We start from the raw sequence: 24024 nt of genomic DNA on the forward strand, positions 1-24024 counted from the left end.
TTTTCTGTCTTAGCTTTTTACTAAAGAATCTCTGGCTCAGATGCGCATGTTGTTTTATGTTGTCCCATATATATAGGACAACATAAAGCATGTGTGTATATATATCTATATATGTCACCTACATATGTTAATGTTCCACACACATTTAGACATTGCAGAATGTGAGTTCTTGAATTGTTTCTGCTTTCTTGGAGGAACTGAAAAATTACAGAAAAAAATTTTAATTCATTGACACTTTTCCAATTTGGCCTTTTGGTGCAGTGAGTTATCTGAACAGACTGTGCCTTATTCACAGGCAATCCTAGATAAAATTTTGTGAAGAATTTTTGAGATTTTAGGTCCTTTGTGCACACTTTTTTTTTCTAATGTTTTTGAGATTCAAAATTCTATTTTGTGCATGGTCTTATTTTTTTATTTAGAGGATTTTAAATAGCAGTAGTAGGATGCTGTCCCTACCAACCTGAGAGTAGAAAATAAAGGTGTATCTACAGAGATAATAACAACTCTGGATTTTCTGAGAAAGATTAAGTTTGAACCTGCTCAGATTAACTTGGGCACAAGATTATACTCAAGTCCTGTATATCATATTGCCAAAAAAAAAGAGTTTGCATCTATCTGTGTCTGTCAGCCATACTGTGAGTGGGGTTCACAGATCAGATCAGATCATTCCTGTTAGCATTGCAATCCATGTCAAGGCATCCAAGGGAGTTTATGGGAATAAGCAGGGTCCATCTGAGTTTGAACACAGGGTGTGAGATTTATGCTAGTGCGTTATTATATATACCTTTTATAAATATTTGTGTGCCTTCAGGCTCACTGTAATTTTCTCTGAGCCATGCTTGTCTCATGTTGGTGAAGAGGTAGGACTTGGGATGATGGAACCATTAAGATATATAGCCGAGAAGCATTATGTGCTGCTTATGAGACGTACTTGAATAGAAGTGTCAGTAGGTGTAGCTTAGTCTGGGTTACTGCTTACACCAGCTCACAATCTGATTTAATGTTGCCTGTTGCCAAGGGTGTTTCTGAACCCTTGTTTGGTGACAACTATCCTGCTAGTAAGTGATTGGGGACACCAGCACATCAGACTTCAGTCTTAGGTTGTGCAAATACTTTCCTACATGATTTGTGAGAAAACAATATAAATGTATTTTTAGAAATGTAATGAAAGATGTAGTAAACATAAGGATTTCTTTTTTTTCCTGTGTAAAAGGTGAGAAAGAAGAGATATGTTATTGAACCCAAGCAATGTTGTAAATAGGAATCTCTCAGGTACAGACAATCTCATGAGAGGCTCAACTACCACAAAGAATGCCGAAGTCATTTATTGTAATCTTCGTAATGTGTTAATGATAATCTTCTGCTTACATCAATAAGCTCTTATCCTGTTTTGCATAAGTAACCTTTCCCTTCTTGCAAAAGGCTCAAGACATGACAGTACAAAGACAGTCTGAGTAAGATAATGTGCAAACTTTGCTTTCTAAGGGTAGATCTAAGGGTAGATTCTAAGAACAGATCATAAGGTTCCATACTATAAACTTAAGCTTCAGGCATGTTTCCTTCATTTGTTCCATTTTCCCTTCCTCTAGCACATCAGTGTCCAAATTCCCATTCTTGTACTATCCAGTGGAGCTCTTGGCATCTATAAAGTTGTGGTATGAGCCGGATATGGAGGAAAGCCTTGGCTAATAGCCTTTGCATTGGCATCCAGGCATCTGTAGCCTTTTTTGACAACTTGTTTTGGTATTCCTGTGATGTCAACTCCTGAGTTCTTGGTTTGGTCTCACTACCTGCCTGGGTTCAGTACCTTGGGAGCAGAACCCATTCATCTCCACTTTGTGCTATCTTTGTTGCAGCAGACAAAGTAATTTTCATGTTCTAATTGCTGCATTATGGCTCTACTCTTTTCTGAGTGAAAACTTCTTATGGACTTTATAGGGTGAATTGTTTCTCATCAGAGTGACTGTCTTCTGGGTAGCTTTTCTCACCTTCACAAGGGTCTTGAATATTTCTTTTACTAATGCCTCTTAATGGATATGCAACATTGCAGCTTTTTTTTTTTTCTTCTTTCTTTTTTTTTTTTGTAATAGCAAAACTACAGGGCAAGTTTGTATCAGGAGAAGGCAATTTGGGAACTTTTTTTGTGAAATGCTGGAGCAAAGGGGTTATTTCAATTAGAATGAGAAACTGGCACAACAATCATAATCTGGATGTTACCTTGTACAAATGTATTGCTTTCAATCTAAGTGAAAAGCAGGTGAGGTGTAATTAAGTTTTGCTTTGGGAATTCAAAGTGCATGGTTCTTGGTAGAGAGCACGATAATTGATCAAGAGGTAACACTAAGATTTTGATCAGTCCAAGCAGTCTCAGCATAGTCTTTGGCTTTGCTCAGGTACTGCTAAAGTAATAGACTCATTGACTTCATTTGACTTACGGGTAAGTCAGATTCACAAACTTAAAAAGGTATGGATGGGCTATAAATAGTCTCCTGGCCTTTTCTGATTTCTTGGGGTATTTATATTACCTCATTTGACTTCTGAAAGAGTTCCTTTGTTGAACCTGCCAATCATTGCCTTAGGAGCAGGATTTTTGCCTAGTCTGGCATGGTGTTAATGGCAATGAGCCCAAGGCTGCTATGATCTGGCAGATTCCAAATTTTAAGGGAAAGAGATTGCTTTCTCTGTGTCCTGGAGCTTTCACTTTATCTGTTGTTTGAACTTCTGCATTTCTTAAATCATACTTGCTTTCGCTCCCATTTTTGCCTGATTTGTATGATGTTAACACATCTGTGCTGAAGGCTCTGTCCTTTTTCCACAAGCCTCTAAGGGTTTCATTTGGATCTTTTCTATACCAGCACTGCACCCTAATCAAAATTATGTCTTATAATATTGCAGTTCTAAAAACTTTTATGTAAAATATTACAAAACCAGCTATTTAATTTTTTTTCCCACTGGCTGTGAAGGGTGCTTACAGCAGTTAGCTTTTCCACTTAAGAATTAATGTTTGTGAATCATAGAATAGTAAGGGTTGGAAAGGACCTAGTTCCAACCCCTCTGCCATGGGCAGGGACACCTTGCACTAAACCATGTGGTCCAAGGCTCTGTCCAACCTGGCCTTGAACACTGCCAGGGATGGAGCATCCACAACCTCCCTGGGCAACACATTCCAGTGCTTCACCACCCTCACTGTAAAGAACTTCTTCCTTATATCTAATCTAAACTTCCCCTGTTTAAGTTTGAACCCATTACTCCTTGTCCTACCACTACAGTCCCTAAGGAATGTCTCTCACAATTTATTTTCAACAGTGGGAATGGTGGGACTGGTGCATTCCTCTTCTAAGAAATCTTCCCCTGAGCCATTGCAGCAGGCTGTGTTTAGCTGCAGAATGTATCAAGTTATTTGATATAGATGAAAGGCTGCATGCTGGATCTGAGGAAAGAAAATGATTTGAAGTAAATTTCTGAAGGTATCCTTGGTTACCTAATTTATTGAAAAGCCTAAGGTCATGCATATCAGGAATTTTTTATAGAGTTTTATAAATGGAACTGTCAATATCTGACAGGCATCCTTCTAACATGACTGTGAAAAGGTTGTAAAAATGTGTATCAGAATCAGTCTTGGCACTATTTCTTCTGTTATCAATTGAATGACAATGCATCCAGGGAAATTATGAGAAGTATTGCTGTGGTCATTATAATTTTGTCAATAATTATTGCTTGGCTAATCACCCTGAGTATTTCAATCTCAGTTTCTCTTCCACAAAAAAAAAATAATTTTGCTTACTATCCAGCAGGAGAGAAAGGGTCTGGAAGGCTTCAGTTTTCATATGTAGTTAGATAGTTTTTACTTACATTTCTGTGGATCCCATCTTGCCAGATTGGATCAGATCTCCAGATTTTTTTCCTTAAAAAGCTTAAAATAAGAATAGACAAGACAGAAGGACATATATCAGTAAGTACCGTGTTTATCTTGGAGTAGGTCCCCCAAGATTTAGATATTAAGAGGAGCTACCTTTTTAGATTTCTGTGCTGTGTATGATCTATGTAGCTATCATGTGTTGTTCATAAGTCAAGAATCTGAAGCCTGTGACTTAAGCAATAGGAATTTGCTTGTAAAACGGTAGTCTGGTTAAGACATACCAAAGAATATAAGATGTGTGAGTAACATTGGTGTTGAGTGCCCACTGAAATCCACTGATCTCCCCACCTTACTCCTTTAGTCTGCCAGTCTGCATAACTGTATAGGTGAATTAGAAGTTTATCATCAGCAGCTGCTAGATGAGAAAGGAACATGCTTAATGCTTTACACCTGCAATATCTTATAGTAGTGATTTATGAGAGACAGCTGAAATCCAGAATATCCTAACTAAAGGGTATACATTCAGAGAAGTCTCACCAGAATAAGCACATGTATTTTTGTGTGTGAAATAGAAGTTGAATATGTAAAACATTGTACAATCATGCTCTGAATGGAGAAGTCCAGGGAGGTGGGGATTTAATGTCACACCGTTCTTTTATTGCACTTCTAACAGGAACAAGAGGAAAGTATCAAGTCAGATTTCAGCTACTTTCAGATTTCAGCTACATCAAAGTACTTCTGAAGAGCATATCAGCTGAACAGAGGGTATCAGCATCACATTGGATTGGGTGTGCTGAGAGCTTGCAAAGGATTTACTGAAGGAACTACATTGAGAGAGAAAACTCCATAAACTTTTGGTTTATATGAAACAGTGATCATTTTTATCTCAAGATAAAATTTATATCAATGAAATCATGTGGCAGATATGTAGTGCTTACAAATAATGGGACTTCTATGTAGCAAGTGGAAGGTAGCTAATGAGGAGATACTGTGCAGATGATGGATGTACCTCAAAGGATGATGAAGGAAAATGAAGGCTTTAGGTGAAATGAATGTATCTTGCTCTTTCCAGATGTAACAAAGAATCACAGTTTTACAAGCAATTCAAAATAGACTAAATGCTTTAAAAATACATCATCTTACATAATACATCCTTCTCCATTCTCTTTCCATCTTGGCAACAGGTAGAGAGAATGATCCTGGAAGGGAACACCTGCTGCTTGCAATGATCTCTGGCAGCTCCTGGGGTCATTGGTAACTGGCTTAATTTATAGCAGGATGCTGTGACTTATGTTACATGACTGAACAGGCACATCTGGCCTGGGCTTAGGGGACCATAAAGATGGCTTAAAGCTTCTTCTATGTTGTTACCCCTCTCCAAGTTATATATGTTCCACAGCTGTTTCAGTAAGTTGTAGTAATTATCTTTTCCTGTTTTTTTTTTTTTTCTGTCTTTAGAGTTTGTTGTGTAGTTTCATAAAATAGTTGAAGCAGGGGCTTGTTGGAAGAAGGCTTTCTCTCACTTTTATTGTCCTTCCACTAACCTTTAACTGCTAGGGTTTGAGAATCGTTTTCCAAACTAATAGATAAACTCTATCTAGTAATGGAAAAAACTCATTACCATGTTCCAGTGGTTTAAGTCTGAACTCCTTCCAGCCCTGTATTTTTGTGTCTCTCTACTGCAGCAAGAAAACAAGTAGATGAAGGAAGTAGAACTGGCTGTATTCTCCAGTTTCAAGGCTTTTTCTGTATACACTTACATATTTCAGCAGGTTGTTCCAATATAAATATTTAAGGAAAAAGGACAGAAACCCCAGACTGGAGTGGATAGCAGTTTCCAGAGCTGCTTCAGAGAATGCCTGTGTCAGGACAGCTCTTGACTGTGAAGGAGGAGGGTACAGCATGTTATCAAATAGAAGATAATTGCTAGGCAAAATCATAAACCAGTCTGGCACTCACATCTGCCTTCCTGATATCCAGACGGTAGGAAAACAGCCTTGGTGTCAGACTGTGGGGGGCTGATGGAGAAAGGGTGGGAGGAAACCCGCAAAACCGCAGTCCTTCCTCCCTGCTCCTTAAAATGTCAAATGCCAGAATGGTTTTTCCTTGCCTTTCTCTACCACATCTATACAGCTGTGCAAAAATGTGAGTACCTTAGAGCACATCATGCTACAGTCATGCCTGCGTGGCTCGTCTGCCTGGCCGTGATGCATCAGGCTGCAGTTAGTAACGGAGAGTGTGGGGTCAAGGAGGGGGACAGCCATGACTGCAGCATCTTCTCCTGGGTGGCCCTCCTGACTGAGCCTCTCCAGGGGCTTAAAATTGCCTGGACTATTATAAGCTCTATAATAGAGAAGGAGAAGAGCTACTCTCCAGATAAGAAAATTGGAAACAGTTAGTCCTGTAATCCTTGTACATGAGCATCGGAGCAGATATTGCCAATGGTCAATAAAGGACAATGATGTAACTTTAAACTTGCAGCCGAGGAGTACACCAGTAAAGAAATTTTCTCATTTTCTCACTTGTGAAGCCTCAGCACCATGGTTTAAGAATCCAGTGCAAGGAAAAGTAGATTTCTATTTCTGTTTCTCTTTTTACTGATCTGCTATGACTTCAGTCTCTGAAATAAGAGAAACACTTGTGCTTTGAAAACATCTTGCTTTGTTTGTGGGGTTTGGTTGTTTTTTTTGTTTCTTTTTCATTGGTTGGTTTTGTTTTGGTTTTGTTTTGGTTCTTTTTCAAGAAAAAGTACTTTAATCTCCTGTGTTACCTGAGTGTATATAAAATTGAGTAACTTCAGAAAAGTCAATACAACAATTTTAGCTATGAATCCAGTCTTGCATGCCAGATGGATTCATGAAGAAATATTATGAACATATAATTTTCTAAAGTAAGAACACTTAATTCTCTTTTCTCTTACCCTTCCAGGAGGCTAACTGTGAATTTCTGAAATTGAAACACTTACTTTTTCCTGCTGGAAAACCCCAGAGCCAGCCAATGGTCTCTGCGTTAGTTGCTCTGATCTAGACGCTGTATGGAATTTACAGGTCCTGTTTCCACAGAGTTAGGCAGAAGAGAGACATGGTTCAGCAAGGTAACTGAAACTTGGAAAAAGGGAGGTTGAGTCAGAATAACATCTTCAATGCTTTTTGTTGAAATGAAAACATTAAAAAGTGATTTTGGCTTAACTCTGTGCCACATGTAGTTGTCTTATTTAACCCTGAAATCACCAATGCCTTTATATAACCTTTTAATTTTAATTTTAACCAGTTAAGAAAAAAAATTCTTAATGATTTTGCTGTGTTTGAAGTGAAACTTTTCGGTTAAAAATGTCCAAATGGCTTTGAAGTTTCTAACTCCTTTCCCCTACCAAGTAAAAATAATTGACAAATAAAACCGGAAGTTTGAGCATTTTTAAATCCTCTCCTCAGTTTAAACAGAGGAGGGTAGAATCCATGTTGCGGTGCATACAGTATACAAATATTTTTTTGTCCCAACCATATTCCATATTGACTTTCTTCTAATTTAGTCTGACATTTGAGGACTGATCTTCTCCAAGGGGAGCTGCTGACTGCTCTTTTCAAGGGGCACTGGGAAGCAGGAGGATTACATATAGCTGTGTGTTGTGTACCCAGAAGGCTGACCTTCTGGATGGCTGATGCTTAGACTGTGAGCGTCACATCTCCCTGCACTTCATGAGCCTGATAGCAGTTCCAGTTTGGCCCAAAATAGATGGAATTATGAAGGTTTGCAGGCGATATGGCTGTGTCCATAGGATAAGAGACACTGTCTTATAAGCAGACTAATTCATGATGGTTATCAGACTGCACTACCACCAACCATGAACTTGTTTATATGGAGCCAGTGATTGATGCAATTACCTTGGATGTTTTGGCAGACAGATGTTGAAAGGGGCTGGCTGCCGACTATTATTGTATTACGTCATACACTAAAGGTGTGATCTGTATTTCAGTGTTATGATACAAATATTGTATCAAATATTAATCATGATATAAGAAGCCTCTGTTGTACAGGTAGGCACTTTGAAATACGTAGGTTCAAAATGGTATAAGTAAAGCATGTTTAGAGCGATTGCTTGTCTCTGGCAAAAGTGATTCTCTATATTCTCCTTCCTTACTATGATGTCATTGGTATTAATAGGGAAAGTGGTAAATCCTTTTGCTTTAGATATAGGTGCAATTAATTAGCTATGCTGTCCCTGCTGATGGTATGCCTCTTCACTTCCCTGCGTCTTCCTGGCCCACACAAAGCGATAAGTCAATATCTACCTGTACTCTGTTCCAGGCCTGAAATGACAGGATTCACCATTTTAAATGCAAACGGGCCATGTTATTCACTATGTTAAATATTAAACATGACCCTGAGAAGTAAAACATGTTGTCTATTGTCTAGGAAGAGATTCCTGCAGTGAAAAGATGACTTCTTCAGCTATTTTTTCTTCCCTTTTCTGCTTATTTTCCTACTAAACTCAAAGCATCTCTTCAGCAATGGAGCTCTGAAACCTGGTGGATGTGTCACGTTCATTTGCTGATGCATACAGTAGTTTGGGTTTCTTCTCCTCGCTAGCTGCCATGCTCTTCTTCACAGTGTGTGCTTTAGCATGGTATGAATGCACGTAGCCACTTAATGGTGAAAAATGAATCACAACCTATTGTAGTACTTTTTTACTCATTTTGTTTTTTTTCCTAGGTTACTGATTCATTCAAGCAGAACAAATTTCCATGGTAAAATTTCAGGTGTCAAAATATCCACCCCAGGAACTCAATGCTTGATTATCTTGGCTGCTGTAATTTCCTTTTTGAAATGTTTTGACTGGAAACAATGATGGTGGACCAAAAACTAATGACTCAGAGAACAGGGACTTTCTTGAATTCTTGGAATTAGTAGAGTGATATGTAAAGTGTGCCTCCAAATTTTCAAAAGGGTCTAGTGTGAGCAAGCCAGGTGGTGACCATTAACAGGTTTTAAAGAGGATAGAAGAGGATAGTTTTGAACTCATTAATTTCAGAGTAACAATAAATCCAGAGATGGAAGAGGACATTTCAAGTGTGTGGGCTTTCCTGTAGTAGTAATTAATAAAATAGTGTGAGTTAATGTGATCATTAGTGTTTATGTATGGACCACTCAGTCCAACTTGTTTGCCTTACTGTGACACAGCAGATAATTTACTCCATGTTCAGCAATAGTTCTAGTAAATGTTTTACTATTGCTCATTTCACTTTTTAAGTTACCTGGGAAGTGATATTATTAAAAGAAATATTCCTAAATATGTGGTATCAGAAGGGTTACTGATGGAGAGGCAGAGAAAAATCTCTAATAAAATGTTTGACGTAACTAATTTTAACCCATGTGTGCCTTAAGGTTTTCATGATCAGATTTCTAACTGGAAATCTTATGCCTGGAGAGATGTTTCACTGTTCAAAATCCTAGTCTTGTTAGTCCTCCAGTAATGTAATTGGGCAACGTCATAGTTATGTCTCCTGCAGCCCAATCACTTTCTGACTTTTGAAAGGTAAGCCTTAATAGCTAATAGAGGTGCCTTAGGAATTCCAGGTCTAACTTTTGTCTTAGCTTTAAGCATAGCTTGGTGAGCTACACATTAATAAATCTTGAGTTATTAATAAAATTTATTTCTTCCTTTTGGTTTTGGACCTCTTTTTTGTTTTGGCAGGTGGCTGTTTGTAGTCAAGGAAGGCTGAACAAGGTCCATCAATCATCACAACTATCGTCAAGAGGATTACAGAGACAATGCAGGTGCTTCTGTTCGTTTTGGACACCATGTTCCTAACCTGAAACCTGGCCTTAGTCACGGCTTAAAGTAACACCTTCAGCAAAGGAAATCTTAAGCTCAAGCTGCCAGGTTCCCTTTTATTACTTACTACCTCTTTTATATTCATCTATTTTACGCATTACAAGTGCAACGTATTTGAAAAAGTTCACACTAACTTAGTAGAATACTTCCAAACAAATAATTAACTGCCAAGACTAACCTTTGATTACCCTTTGTCAAAGGCTAATGTAATATGTCTGAAACTAAATGAAACTAATTCTTCATTGCTGCTGAGGTGTCTGTACCTGATTTAGATGACATTATACAGGCGCAGCTGTAACTCTCTTCTACCATCCAGGTTTCAGTTCTGAGACTGAATGATCCCCCAAAACTGTCAGTTTGCCTCAGTATTGGTACATGGGTGATGTGCAAATGTCCTGTAGGTCTACTGCTGCCTCTTCCTGTGTGTGAAGCAAGGCAAACTGATAACATGGTGATGTCTTCAGTGATCTATAGTTATAAAGCTCTATGTCAGCTTTCTGGATCATATTGGCCCCCTGATGTTTTACCCAAGGCGAGTAAACTGCCAGGGCAGTGTTTCTGGGCTGAGTGGCCCATGCCTGCAACTCCCTGTGCTGCAGTCCTGATTGAATGGGTCCTACTCACATGGGAAACCTGGGTTTAATCACTTTTTGTTTTCCAAAGTATGTCTCAAATTCTAAGGAATTAGAGACTATGGATTGAAGTTTCTGAAATGTCAGCTAGAGGGCTGTTTGCTATTATGAAAATAAGATGAAGATAAATAATTTTTCCTTATAATTTCAGTCTGCATCAGATTTCATTTCTTGAAATTCTTCTAATATCCACTTGGCTTCACACAAGAGAACTAGTAAAATAGCCTTCTTGCTGGCTTTAAGATTGGTTCTCAGCCTGAACTTCAGCCAGTTTAACAAATTTAGGTTTAATTGTTCTTAAAATCCACCTTTAGTAACTGTGATTAATGAATTTTCTACGTGTCTGTAAAGATGCCTTGAACAACACCTGTAAAAAGGAATTCCTGTTCTGACTAGCCTGTTGCAGCTGAATACTAACAGACATAATCCAAGATTATAGGAATTTGTACTAATTGCTGGCATAAGTTTATTTGCTTTTGAATAATCCTCATTTTAATCCTTGTTTAAAAACAGAACATGTCCTGCCAAACCACACTCTGGTGGTTTGGGTTTTTTTGTTTTTTTTCTTTTCCTCACCCTGTCATTGAATTGTTCTGTAATTGCAGCTGTTTGAATCTGAAACTCAAATTAGAAGAACTAGAAGAAGAGGGAATGTGGGAGAAGACATGAATAAAGCAATGTGATGAATTCAATGTTCATTTCCCTGCATAAATTACAAGGATTTATACTTTAATTCCTTCCTTGAAATATAGCAAATGCCATTTTAGTACAAGACCAAATGATTCCAGTTATATTTTTCAGTGAGGAAAGGTTGCAAAGAGCATTCATGCTACTCTGGCTGTAAACCTGTTTCCCCAAATATTTATTTTTATATCTATGTTACTTTGAATATTTAACATCATAGTCACAAATCTTTTTTCAAGTGTTAGAGAGCCACTGTCTGCAATCGATGTTACTCTGTTTGCTGCTGTTTGTGGTAGGTATTTTGTTTATAGATACATGGGATACCTGTACCTGGCAGGTTCTCCATATAGAGCCAGCAAATCTGCCATGTCCTCAAGATCTGGTGACCCATAGATACCAGCTCATCTGAGCAGAAACCTCCTCCCATCATAATCCATATATATTTAATCTTGTCTCAGTTTCCTGGCAATGTAATTTAAAATGAACCTCACTGCTCTGTATTTCATCAGTTGTTGCTCCATGACTCTCTTTCTTCCTTATGGCCCATGTATATACATGGTGAAGATCTCAGCCCAGAAGCAGCTGCTAATGAGACCAGCTCAACTGTCTTTACTTTGTCTGGAAACACCACTGAGAAAACAATGTTGAGTAGTATTCCTATTGTTTTGATAATTTCCTGATTAAATTACTCAGAGAGATTATTAATATGCTCCCCACTGACATGTGGAAATTGATTTTGAAGGAAGTCTAGAGATAAATGAGGAGATTATTTTCTTCTCAAAACTCTGACCCAGGGCTGGCCATCAGTGTCACAGAAAGTGTCAGTTTCACTACAGCTGCCTTCCTTTGGTTTCAGTGTGAATTCTGTAATGCCAAATGTTGTTCACATTCGTAAAGCATAGATATCTGGGATCAAATTTTGATTCACCTGCTGCTAATCTTTTTGTGGTTCTCTTAAATTATAGAACATTTTTAACAGTAGATTTTTTTTTTTTAACATATATATGTTTCTGCCATTGCTATATGATGTCTGTATTGGGTATCAATAACGTCTTGAGCATATAGCAAGTAAAATTTTCAAATTTGCTTCCTTGGTAGCACATTTCTTGTCTGCTTCAATGAAAATGATGGAAATTTGTTGGAAGTACTTATTGGAAAAGTGGATGGTTATTAGTGGCTTCACTATTAGACTAAAATTGAAAGTCTTTAATAGAAGAAGTTGAGAATCAGCTTACTTTCCTAATAATCATTGTAAAATTGTCTAAAAGACTTGATATTATTCAATATGGCATTTCCTAACACATTCTGCTGAAACATATGCTTCAGTTCATTGTTTTACCTGGTAAGTGAAGAGAATGATATTTTCTTTTTTAACTCTCCTAACTTAAAATCTTTTCTCTTGAATCAACTTTCTGGCAAGTTTTCCATGATAGGGATTCCCCTAGGCTGAGTACGTGTAAATTCACATACTGAGTATGCATTCACGCACTGAGTATGAATTATACTCAGTAGTCAGCAAAACCAAACATTGTCTCTTGATTTTCATTTCATATTTTGCCTTTGATTGCTTAAGCATTTTGGATGGACTCACTCTGACCTTATTCATAAGAGGAGGTTAATCCCGACCAAGTGCTGCTGGAGCACTGTGCTGTGGTTGCTGATTCTGCTCCATAGCTAAGGCAGTGGGAAATAGGGGATGAGAAAATCTTATCTTCCTTAAGTGAAATGGTGTGTAGTGATCAAAATTACAACATTTTTTCTTTCAGAATTTATTCAATTTTCCAGATGTTCTTAGCAAAGCCCATTTTTCTTTGTTCAAACTTATTAAAAAGAAAATCCTTTGTGAAATTCAGTTCCTGGTATCAGGCCAATATTTTTTTTTGGTGGAGTAATGAAGATAGTGTTCAAATTTCCTTTTCAAGTTATGGCAATACTTTAGTCAAGTTTTAAAACTTTTTTTTTAATTATTATTTTAGTAGCCATAATTCTACATGAACCAAAATCTCTTTTCTGTGTTCTGTAAAAATCTCAGAGAAATTTTCTTCTTCATGTCTTATTCACAGGAAGGGTGAAGTCTATACCAAAACAACCCAAAGCTGCCTTGGAAGGATACTGTAACATGGGAAGATGTGCAAAAATACTTTGTATGTGTCTAGGAGGTTTGAGACTGAGGTTTTATGCCTCAAACACAGGCTTAATTGCTTAGTACATATATTCTTTTTTTATACCATGTGTGAATTTTATGTTAAAATGGACTTTAAATATCTTTATTTCTTTATAATAACAAAATATTTTATTTAGTTAGTTTAGATTATTTTATTTTTTTTACTTTAAGGGTAGCATCTTTCACACAAAGTTTTGAAATATAAGGCTTAGCTCCATTTCAACTGAATTTTTATCGGATGTGAAAAGTTATATTTTATGACTTTCCCTTTTCTTTTGTGTGGAGTTACATTCCTTTTATGGATTTCTACCCTAGTATTTGCAGCTGGAAATAGATTCTGCTTTGTTAACAGTATATTGATTCCAACTTGTTTGGAAATTTCTTCATAAAAAGGAAAAGAAAAATAAAGTCTTTATTGGAAAAGGCTGTAATTTTCAGAAGAAATCCAAGAAAAATAAAATAATAAACTGAATAAGCAATTGTGTAATTTCCACAGAAAAAAGAAGTGGATTAGAAAAAAAGAAACCCTCCAGAAATATGAAAAAATTAGACTCTTTTAGACAAAATATTTGTGTGGGCACCTTAATTCTCCACTAATAAAAGAATTAGCTTATACATTTGGAAATGGTTGGTAGAGATAAATGCAAACAGAAGAATTAAAAGATATGATGATAAAGCTTAAACAGTGGTATCCTTGTGCTAACTCAACATCTAAAAATGATGCTATTAATAAATAGCTTGACTGCATGAATTCCAAGGATTTTTATTACAAATCTATTTTCTATTGGCTCCTTTCCTATAAACAGAAGGGGGTTAGAGCAGAGGAATTTTGTGTGCTGAATTAAAATCTGAAGCTGTTTATATTTCAGAGGCAATATTTGCCCCAAAGGTTTTTCATTTTGCTATTTTTAGTTGCTTGCAGTTCATTTCAGGAGATCGACATTGCATTACAAAAGCAGTATTATTAGAAATATACCTTCATTCCTTAATTAATGTGTGCTTCAAGCTAACATCAGTTATAACAGTTTTATGAGTTTTTTCTCATGAAACAGAAGTAATTGTAATAAAGGAAGATTAAATCTTGGGCAGGTCATTTAGCAAAGGAAAAGTTACTTTCAATAGTTTCCATTGAAGAACTTTTAAGTTCCATTAGGATGAACTTCTGCTTTGAAAATGCAAAACAGAAATTTTTTGATAGTGATTAAATAAATCAGTGTTAAGGGCAGAATGCTGCTTCCAGGTGGATATTTGGAGGATAAATATAATGTAAGACCTTTCAGAGGACAAATATATTTGAATGGCAATAGGAGTCTCTGCAGGGAGAAAGAGCTAGAAATACTGCAAAATTGTATCAGGACATGATGTATGTCAGCTTTGACATTCTTTCCATAGTGTGGTCTGTGCTGTCCTCCAGGATATTGGATCACTGTGACCAGAGAGCAGGAACAAGTCCGATGTTTTCCCATACACCTCAATAGCAAGATAGAAGTTTTAAGTGTGGAAATGGGTTTTCTAGAAAAAGATTAAGAAAATCTACAGAATCATGGAATCATAGAATGGCTTGGATTAGAAGGGACCTTTAAAGGTTATCTAGTCCAACCTCCCTTGCAATGAGCAGGGACATCTTCGACTACATCAGCTTGCTTAGAGCCGTGTCCAACCTGGCCTGGAATGTTTCTTGGGATGGGGCATCTACAGCCTCTATACTTAGATCTAGTTTGCTTTACCAAGCATTCCTAACAAGGGATCGGGCCCCAGCCACAGCTTCCTTTTTTAATTCTAGTAATTCAGTTTATCTGGTATAAGAGATAGGCAATCTCTAGACTATCAGTTTATAAGGTACCTGATTTTATTATCAGAACTCCAAATCATACTGAAAATCAATGTGGTCAACATCATTGCTGGGTACTGGACATCATAATTGAGGTGTGATTAATATGCAGCTTGACTTTGTCTGATCTTTTATATGTACTAAGAAATAATAAATGCAGCTTTAAATAAATAATAAATACTGCTTTAATCCACAAAATAGGATCTTTTAGTGGAATAGTTGTTTTTAAAACAGATGGAGATAACTTATGGGTTACTATGTCAGTCTGTATGTCTGTCACTCCCATGAGAGCAACCATCCTGCTGTTTTCCTAGAAAAGTCCAGGGAAATGACCTGCTGGTTTTCTGGGGAGCTTGGTTTTGTTCACATCCACTGCTCCATCCTTGAATGAACCGCTTCATGTCTTTGAAAAATATGTTAGCGATAAAGATACTTATTTAGCAGAAGTTTTCCTATGCTTAATACAAGTACCTTGTATTAAGGTCACTGAACAGAATGGACTGCTGAAGTTCTCGGATCATTGAATGTGCCATCCGTATGGTGGCACTGGACTTCCACAATTTCTACCTAGTTGTCTTAACTCTTTTGTTTTGTCCTTGAAGAATTATGGAAATAGTCACTGAGAAGATCGTGTATTCCTTCACTATGAGTTTTTCCATTCCTGGCATTTATGACAGCTCTTAAATTTCACCTAAATAACATCTCTTACACCAATAGGTGGAGCTGGAAGCTCACTGTGTTTCACCAAAACCAAATATTTGCATGCCTACTAAATACAGCCCAATTTATAATCAATAGCATATGCTCTGTGCCAATAGATGATTAAAGGTAAAAGATATTTCATGGTAAAATAAGGACCATAAAGAAACTGTCACTCATATGGGATAATGAATCACACAGAAAAGGCTGAAGTGTGGGAGAGAGTCTCTGGGTGCAAACATTGTGTTAATTAGAAAATTGAGCTATGACCTGAGGATGGAAACACCCTTCTTATTCTCTCAAGCTTGTCTTTTGTGTGTGTTCTCTTTCAGATGGAGGATACGACTGAATCTTTATAGTTGTCTGTGTCTGGTTGTAAGGATTCAGAGGAGAGGTATCCATATTAATACATCTTGCAAATATTTGCGTTTGAAAAATTTCATCCTCCACCTAGGGATGCAACAAACATTTTTGGAGTTTTCCTATATTACATAAGCATGGACTTGAATGTCAAATCTCTGTAACACGTGCTCTAGCTTTTGGGTAATTTCTACTTCCAATGTGGCTCTGTCTGTGGTGAATTAGCTGGATTAAAGAGAAGTGGAGTGGATGGTCCTTTTGTTACCATCCTTACATGGAATATGGAAAGTATAAATTCATGATATAAAAGGTATAAATTCTCACTTCACAGAATGCTTTATTATTTAAATGTTTTGGAACAGCTCCTACAGAAAGCTCGGATAGACTGACAGGAGAATACCTGATAGCTGACTGCTGTAAGCAGTCTTCTGTTCTTTACATTTGTGCACCAAATCTGGAAAATTTAAGTGTCATGGTACTATAGTACCGTCCATCCTCCCTGCCATGCTTCCTGGCTTGAGGTGAATATTTTGAAATAAAAAGTGAACTTGACATGAACTTGAATTTTCAGACTATGGAAAGGAACTTCAAAATGCAGAAGAGAAACCAGAGAATCATAGAATGAGGAGAAGTATTTCTAAGAGCTGTTAAAAAATTTCACACGAAGTCTTCTCATTGCTGTGGAGGAGCTGGTGACAGTCTGGCTTGTCATGCAGCTCTGTCATGGGTTCTGTGAAATGAAGAGAGGTTGTGACAATTTGGGGTGCAAAGTCAGGGGTTTCTTCAGCTGAACAATTGTCTACAAAAGTCACCATGTCTGAAGAACTGTTACTCCCAGCATCCATGAATTAGGCAGGCCCTCATACACATTTTCACTTCCACAGGCTTGGGAACCCATTCCTAGTTGCTAAAAAACAAAAAGCTCTGGAAATGCCTCCGAAGTGAGAACATGTAAAAATAAAAAACAACAAAACACCATAGAAAGCAGAAAGCAAGTCCCCTCCCTCAGCCACTTTTTCCAATATAATTGTCTAAATAAGCCTGTTAAATCAGCCAGACAACAGGCAGCAAGTTAAGGTTGTGTTTCCCATGTTACAACAGCTAATATGTATTTAATCTCAATTAATATCTATTTAGTCTATGTGTTCCTTTTTCCTCCAAAAACACCATTTACACAAGCTGCTTGCTGGAGGAAAACTGGTAAAAATTATTCCTCCAGCTGCATTTTGAATGTCTGGGGACTAAAGTAAATTTTTTTTCCTAAAAAGCTCTTTTCTTGCCTTCAAAGGAAACAGAAATGTTGGAAAATTCCAAGGCTTTTTATGTTGTGACTTTGATGCATTGTCAAAAAGTGAGAGAAAGAGGCTAGTGAAGACTCCTGCCTCCAGTATGAGGAAAGGTTTCCTCATCAAACTCCTGACACTTAATTACAGTGATTTTTCTGCCCGAGGAACCAAAGAACCCACAAAGTGGTCAACTATGGTCAGAAACTGTGAGTTGTGACTGGGAGCCCTTCTCCTCTCCTGGCCTCAAAGTAAAAGGGCCTGATTAATGGCAGGGGCTGAAAAAAAGACCCTGACATTTAGTTGAAAAGGGACTCTCTAAGCATGATGAAATGGGAAATTACTGTTCTTTCTAGGGGCTGGTTTCAAGGCCCAGTGCTGGGGACGTAGGTGGGAAAAGGTCTTTCAGGAGTTAGAGAGTATTTGGGAAACTTCAGCATAGACAGACCGTGTCATTTCTGTCCCAAGAAAAGCTTGGCAACATGAGGCTGGGCTCCATCATAATCCCAACAAGACACAGATATTGTAGGAAGTGTGGTGGGGCCTCACCTCCGTTTGTATTATCTAGCACAAGGCCAGTTTTAATTTGATCTACAGACAACAAAACATGGTTTGAGGTAGTTCTTCACTTTCATGCATTTTAATGGCTTGGACCAAAGCTTTTAGTAGGACTGCTTTCTGGACTAGCAGTCTGTGGGGACTCCATGTCTTCATTTGCTACAGGAGAAAAGTGAAGATGATGATGATGAACATTTTGCACAGTGATGAAATCCCTGTGAAAAAGTACTTTTTTTTTTTTTTTTTGTCACAGTGAAAGGCAAATTGCATTTTCCAAATTGAAATTTTAAACTGCTCTAGCAAATTACTGTTGCCATTTTCACCCCTTTAAATTCAAGGTTTAAAATTTTTTAATGTTTAACGTCAAAAGTTTTAAGCCAGTTTGTGAGGCCACGCACATAGCCTGCAATCTGGGTGTTTCTAGCTGTGGATGTGTAGGTATTAAAATACCAAGGAAAGCTGTTTTCTTTTTCAAGTTGTGCTAGAAAATTTGCTTCTTGTGTATCTTTTGAAAGTCATCACATCACAAAGGCTTCAATTGACTTTGTTATGAGTTGCAGGCTTCAGTAAGGTGGTTGGGTTGAGCAGAATGTCACAGGAGACCTAGAGGACTTCCGTGATTGCTTAATGTGAGGTGGAAATCCATAGCTTTAAGGAAGGTTTTGTGAGTTACAGAAATATGGTTCTTCTGCATAGAACAAAGTTCCCAGTTTAGTGAGCTTTCTGACATCTCATGTGGATACACAGTCCCACGCTGTGTAGTGCTGAAAAGTACTCAGTGACCTTTTTTGAGGAAAACTATAAACACTAGTTCTGGCATAATAGATGGGTGGGCTGGTTTTCAAGGGTAGCATGCCAGACTGAATTTTTCCTTTCTCAAATTAGAAGCTAAGCATGCTGCTGGAAACTGAGCAGAGACAGGGAGATGCTCCATCCTGACCAGGTAAGACGCTTCCAGGTGCTTCACGGGTAGCACCTTGCTTCAGAGCAAGACAATATCTTCCCAGCCCTGCGTCTTACAGATCCTGTATCGAGATAAAACCCACACTGCTCCTGACTTTAACCCAGCTCTGCCAGGTGATACTCAAAATGTGCTTTCAGTCTATTTTTGGTAGTCTGTACTGGGGATGCTGGCTCTGCTCTGGTAGTTGGTGAGAGGTGTCTGCAGGCGTGTGCGTGCCTGCAAGAAGCCTAGTGCTTGGACGTGGACTGAATGGCTTTGAAAAGAGACTTTCACTTCTCAGACTTGATGCAGTGATGCTATCTTTGTAAGTGGATTTGCCTGAAGGACTTGCTGAGATGTGTGCGAGCAATGCCCCCCAGCTAGGAAATAAAAAGGGGATTATTCAATTTTCCACGAGGAGAGAAGAAAAGGGCATTAAAATGGCAATACAATTAAATCAGTGTTGACATGGCTTTATGCAATCAGGAGCTGTGCATGCCTGAAGTGTCTCCATTCTTGATGTGAGCCAGCCATGAGCTGCTTTGCAAGCAGGAGTGGTCTGCATTGATGATCATCCGCACACAGCCCTTGTGTGGCTGGAGAGAGCACATGTTCAACAGGAAATAAGGTCATCCTGCATCTGCTATTCTAGCTTCAGTTCTTAAGGTTTTCTTTAAAGAGTTAGGCAAGATGAGTTGCATAACAAGGAAGTTTACTTTCTACTCATGCTAGCTTTCCCTCTGGACTTTCTTACTTTATGTAAGAGATTGTTTATTTTGCCTCAACTCCAGTGTGATTCAGGAGTGGCATTCTCGTTTAACAAAATGTGGGAAGGCTTTAAGAAAAAGGCTTCCTGCCCTCCTAGGAAATGGATACCAGAGTCTGCAACTGTAATACTCAAATATATGTGATTTATCATGTTCCTGCTCATATTGGGGACAGAAATACTCTATTCGTAGTTGTTCAGGAACAGTGAAATCAAGGAGCTCTGCAACCCTTCATTGTACAGAACAACATAAAGCATAAAGAAATAGGGAAGAAAGGTGGGCAAGAAGTCAAGAGCTTTTTTTGAGTAAGGAGGGAAAACAGAGAAACAACTAACTTGCTGTGTCTCCAAGTAGAAAGCATTCATATATGCTTTCCTGTTTATTTGGGAAAATGAACAGTGGTGTAGGGAGGAGTGAGCTGGAGTCTGAGACACATATACCTCCTATGCATGCCTATGAGACACATGGGTCTTTGTTCATCCATGTTTATCACCTGACTGGACCTCCACCATCTGGAGCTGGTCCTTGAAATCTGTTTTACCATGTTGCATAGACACAGGAGGAGCAAATGCAGAATTAGGTCACGATAGCAACAAGTTCACTCTTTTGCTAGAGATTCTTGACTAATCATCTAGAAACAGGGATTTCTGAAACTTCTTTTCCAGGGCTAGTTTTCTTGATTTAATGGATGAGTATGCAGGCTAAACTGGGGAAAGGTATCAGGAGAGCTGGTGTGACCCAAGTGAGAGAAAGACAGAGGATGAAGTGGAGATGATGGTTGCTGAAGTATGGAAGAGAAGGGAGAAGAGAGGGCAGGTAGAATATTGAAGCCAGAATTGATGGTGTCTCTGGAAAAATACACCTTCCCAAGGAGTGTGATGCTACCTCTGTAGCACAGTCTCTATTCAAAGCCTTGTGAGGCTTGTATAGTTTGAGGCATTTCTTTTCCTAAAATGTTGTCCAGACAACTTATCTTCTGTGGCCACTATATAAAAAGAGAGATATACTTTCACATGATTTCTAGGAAACTGGGTTTTTGGCATCCTGAAGTTTCTGTCTTCTTTGATCAGTTTCTTCTACTTGGTAGAGTGTGAATGGTCCTCCAGAGAAGTTAAAAAAATATAAAGTTGAAAACTTCTCATCTCATTATCAGCCTTTTCGGGTTAATGGTTAATGCATGGCAGCTGCTAATTCCTGTCTTTTGTCCTCCAGGATGCCTGTGTCCTGCAGGCAACCTAACCGGCAAAAACAGGATGGGTGGAATAAGATAAACTCCATGGGAGTTATTCAGTCTGAGCCTCAACTGCTAGGGGCAGTAGGCTGTTTTGAAAATACAATCTCCCTGCTAAGAATGATAAAACGCTATTGATGATTTTTTTCATTACTAGCTCTGAATTCTGTAATGCAGGCTATTCCCATCCTGGGGCAGAGCTGGAGATGACAAAACATCTTCTCAATCATCCCCTCGGACTGCAGCCTGTGGTTTGAGGGAAATGCCATTGCCCCATGGGGAGAAACCCATGTGCACCCAGCCCGGAGACACCATGGCCCGCCTGGCTGTCACGCCGATACCCGCCTTTCCAAATAGCATGGTGTGGCCACAGGGATACAGGGAAAAGTACCTTCATAGTGAGATGATGATGTGCTGACTACATGGTGTGTGTACAAGTGGTTGCAGACCGCATGGTGTGGAAAGGCACAGCATTTGCAGTGGAGTTTTTATTTCTTGCATTAAATTTCCAGTTATATCTACCCCCTGAGGCCACGAGGTACTTAGGCTGGTATTTAGACCATCTCAATCTAGAAAATAACTACTGAGAAGTTTTGTTTTATTTTTTTCTTGTGGATATCTTCTTTCACTTTCCTGCCTCTGTTTCACTCATGTTCCTAAAAAGTACATCCTTTACATGTGATTTTTATCTCCCTTACAAATAATTGCATATTACAATTTCCAAATTTTAGCAGAGTAGCAGGTAAAAGAGGAAGAAATTGGATGGATTTAAACTGCAAACTTCACACAAAACATGATCTGAAAACAGTCTTCCTGATGGCCTTATTTGCATTTTCACAGCCTTCTCCTTGTTGCTGGGGCTCTGAAGGGGGATGCCATGAGAAACACCTGACTGAGATGATGTTTGTCCAGCGTAACATGGGAAATGCTGAAACCTTTCAGGGCATGGGTATTTTCCAACAAGATTCCCTGGTTGATTCAGGTTGACCATGAAGAACTGTGTAGGATTGGAGAAGCCCTAGAAATGGGTCAAAATAGGGCAATGCATAATATTTCTTTGATATGCAGAAGAAAGTGAAGAAACTGATACGTGTGCTGGTTTTCACAAACCTGTTTCACACCTCTGCCATCCCTCTCCAGAAAAGAGCCATTTATGAATGAAATGTGATGACAGATGCCCTTTTTTCCCTCCTAGTATTTCAGGCAAGCATCAGAAACACAAAAATCTACCTGTGACATCTATTTATATCCCCTGAAGTCTGACATTTTCCTTGTGCTGTACATACAAAGAGCTGCATCTACTTGCCCATCTGGTCCAAGAGGCGTAAAAAACCCAGAGAGCCACAGGGAAACCAAACTTCAGTGTAAGAAACATAATTACAAGTGTGAGTGGCCTTGCACATCTGTGCAAGCTGTTTGGAAGCATGTCCTGTGCTAAACTGGGTTGCCCATCCTCCATTGCTTGATGCTTGTAAACCATACCTCTTGTTCTCTGACAGACTCATACTATCTTTTTGGGAAAAAACACAAATAACAAAATAAATAAAATACCCACCCCCCACCCCCCCACCCCACCAGCGTTGTGCTGATTTCACAGTCTTGGCAGCCCATAGCAACAGTGATTTGCTGAAGGGACACGTACGTCAGCCAGGATGTCCGCTGCACAACCTTGTCCCGCTCCGAGGCACCGTCAGAAATATCTCTCTCCAGCTGCACTGCACTGGAGGACCCGCAGCAGTGTTCTTGTCAGACATGCTTGGACAGTGGTGTCATGGAGCTCTGAAGTTTAATTATAGCCTCTGATGCTAACCCTGCCTTCCCGCAGCTTTCTGGCAAGGCTTGCATCCCAGGCAGGGACGTGGTCGGTGGAGGGAGAGAGGCCACTGAAGAAGGCGGATATGTGGGAAGGAAGACTCCTGGGATTGGGGTGGTGGGGAGCTTGCCTCTTCCCTGCTCCCCACCTGCCCTGTCCCACTGATTGTGCTTGCTGCTGTCGAGGCTGAGGAGCAAGGGCTGGCACATGTCAGCCTTGGCACAGAGCATTATGGGGAAGGGCATGGGGCAGCCATAGCAAACTGTCAGGGTGCACCTGCCAGCAGGGCAATGCTAAGGCTGCTAACAATCCCACCTCAAAACCCAGCAAAGTTATTACTGAAATATTGGTTTGTTAAAAGCTGCCTTGATTAATTTTTTTCTCTCTCTTTTTTTTTTTCCCTGTGAAATTGCAAATTTTTAACATTTTTCCTCTGGGGAAAATATTTGCAAAGGAGAAAAAATAGTTTTAGATAAGTCTCATGTAAGACTGAAGAGGTGAAGTTCAATTTTTTTATTTTTCACATTCTTTTTCTTTTTTTTCCTATATGATGTGCTGGTGACAGCAATTAAATTTTATTTTCTCGTTATTTTGATTATGTGTTTTAATACTCTCCTTTTTCATCCAGTTAGGTTTTACTAAGGAGGGCAGCCCATCAAGTACAGACTGGAGCATCTTTGTTATGATTATCTTTGGCTGATCTGGTATATCACACACTGCTCAGCAAGCATCATTAAGGTAAAAAAAATAAAATAGTAAAACACAAACAACAGCAAAACACATAATTCCTGTATTTAATGCATCTCTTCTTATTCTGAATTAGAAAGAGCGAAACAATGTGTTTTCTCTGAAACAGAAATTCTTAGGAGCTCTGCTGATTGCAGATGAAGCCTGGTGGGAACAGCCCCAGCCCCTTTCCCCTTTGGCCTTTAAATACACCATTGAGTAATGAGTTGGTGAGAGAATTTTTAATTGAGAGTTTCCTTCAAGGGCCTTTTTGCTCCTATGAGCATTTGCAGACCAGTTAAATGTGCAGTCGCCTCTGCTTGTAAACAGGCTTTCTGCTGAGCACTGATCAACCTCTCAGCCTCATCTGGGTCTGCCATGGCCTGCTTGGAGCTTGATTTCAGCTTGTCCTGTTACAAAAGCATATTTCCACAGACCAAGTGATCACTATTTGCTTTGTTGTAGTTTTTGCTCAGCTTTGCAGTACAGTGTGATGTCACTTGGCTGTATTTCTTAGCTGGCACCTGGTAACAGCAGGGAGTTATTCAGTTATTTGGTGACCTCAGCAGAGGAAAGCCAGCACAGGATGGGAGATGCCATAAGGGTTAGCATCATTGTACAGGACGAACAGTAAGTCTGCA

General features: G+C 38.8%; 1 long non-coding RNA gene across 3 annotated transcripts in view; it reads left to right on the forward strand.

Annotated features, from left to right (window-relative positions):
• LOC115611587 overlaps positions 1 to 23395 on the forward strand; it is a 49348-nt gene extending 25953 nt beyond the window's left edge. The window contains exons 3-7 of one of the 3 annotated variants that reach the window (XR_003992635.1): positions 9552 to 9634; positions 13072 to 13152; positions 16035 to 16096; positions 18789 to 18846; positions 23286 to 23395. This is a non-coding gene — a long non-coding RNA (uncharacterized LOC115611587). Of the gene's footprint in view, positions 1 to 9551; positions 9635 to 10929; positions 11017 to 13071; positions 13153 to 16034; positions 16097 to 18788; positions 18847 to 23285 lie in introns of those variants that run through there. The other 2 variants (XR_003992636.1, XR_003992637.1) reach the window with 2 other exon arrangements.
• Positions 23396 to 24024: the final 629 nt, after the last annotated feature.

This window comes from Strigops habroptila, chromosome 8 (genome assembly GCF_004027225.2).
Source record: "Strigops habroptila isolate Jane chromosome 8, bStrHab1.2.pri, whole genome shotgun sequence".
In the NCBI taxonomy this organism is placed as follows: domain Eukaryota; kingdom Metazoa; phylum Chordata; class Aves; order Psittaciformes; family Psittacidae; genus Strigops; species Strigops habroptila.